Raw genomic sequence first — 1,699 nt, 5'->3', positions numbered from 1 at the left:
CCGCCCCGGGCGCGCCGGGGGGGGCCGCCCCCCCCCCCAACCCTGGCATGGGGACCGGCCAGCTCACCCAGGCAGAAGGCTTTGCAAAGTTTGACACGAGCCCTAGCCCTTCACCTGGGACCTGAGCAAAAAAAACCCAAGTGGTTTGCTTGTTCCACGTTTCCCACGAGCACAAACAGTAAGAAACTTTCTCTCCGGCCGCCTCCTTTTACAAAAGGATCACGGTGCAATTCCCCCCGTTGTTAAACTTGGCAATGAAAAACTCACCGAGAAAGCGAAATCCCATGGAGCGGGGACAGCAGGGACCCAGGCAGGGGGAAGACCCGCGCCCCGCACGGACCCGGCCCAGGCGAAATAACGACGACGACTGAGCCGAGCAGCCCTGCCTTGCTTTAACCTGAGGGCAGCTCAGGGAAGGGAGGTCCTCAAAACCCTGAACTGTTACTTTTCTTCTTCCCTTTTTAATGTTTTTTGTTTTGTTTTTTTTTAATTTAAACCCCCCCCTCCCCTCCCCATGGAAATGAGGTGTTGCTCACATATCTGCTCTTTTCTTCCCACCTGCGTATTTTTATTTCCTTCTGTAGGCAATGAACAGCCTTTTTGCAACCACTCTCAGCCCCTGCTGCTGCTTCTGAGAAGCACAGGCTGGGAAAGAGGGGGCCGGGGGGACCGGCCGGGTGTTTCACAGCTTGCTGCTGCCCTGGGGCACGCTTTTGGCACCCAGGGTGGTGGGGTGGGTGACGCAAATTTGGCTCCTACCTTTTTGGGGAGGTTCCCCAGACCTCAGACACCTACCACCAGCATGGCCAAGCCGGGTTTTTAAGCGGTGATCGTTTTGCACAGGGTTGCGAGTCCCACCTGCGTCACCTGGGTCCACGCGGCCAAGGGACGTCCCTGTGCCGTGCCGGGGTCCCCGCGGGACGCGTGCCTCTGGCTCCACGGAGAAAGCCTCGGCCAGTCACTGGGAAATTGCCCAGTACCTCCCATTCCTCCTGTGCTTGCACAACTGGGAGCCAGCACCGTGGGGCTGCGGAGGTCAGACCCCATCCAACCCCTGCCAGCGTCCCATAGCACGGCCCGCTCCTCCCAGGAGCTGTCGGAAAAAGGCACGAAAACTTGGGAAAACAGAGAAAAAGGCGGCACGTGAGGAAGCGCCCTGCGGCAAAGCAGCCGAGGGCTTTGTGATGCCACGGTCAGGTCTAACCCCCCGCCCCCAAAATCCCAAATTTTTACGCAAATCCCTGCAGAAAGAGCTGCCGCAGCCGAGCGGGGAAGCACGTTCAGCCTTTTATTGACGGCGCCCGGGATCGGCTGCCATCACGTGCAGGAACAGCACAGGCACCCGGAACGGAGGGCGACGCCGGGTACCCGAGGGGAAAGACTTTTTTTGGGGGGGGGACAACCGGGGGAAGGCTCCTGCCCCCTGCCAAAACCCTGGGAGCAACCCGGCGTATCTTGGCACGGAGGGGTTATATCCCCGCGGAGGAATAAATAACCACGGCTGGTTATTCGTTATTGTACCCGGGCAGAGGGCGAGACGGGGCAGGGGGTCTGCGAGGGGGCCAGCACCACCGCTCCGCTCCCCCAGCCCACCGCTCCGCTTCCCGCCGCGGCCGCGCCGCAGCTTCTTTTTTGGTGGTGCTCCTGCAGATTTTGGGGGAGGAAAGAAAGAAAAACAAAGCAGTCAGGCGGCGGGGAG

Source organism: Egretta garzetta, unplaced genomic scaffold (assembly GCF_000687185.1).
Source record: "Egretta garzetta isolate BGI_Z169 unplaced genomic scaffold, ASM68718v1 scaffold77, whole genome shotgun sequence".
NCBI lineage: Eukaryota > Metazoa > Chordata > Aves > Pelecaniformes > Ardeidae > Egretta > Egretta garzetta.
This window is presented reverse-complemented; position numbering follows the sequence as displayed.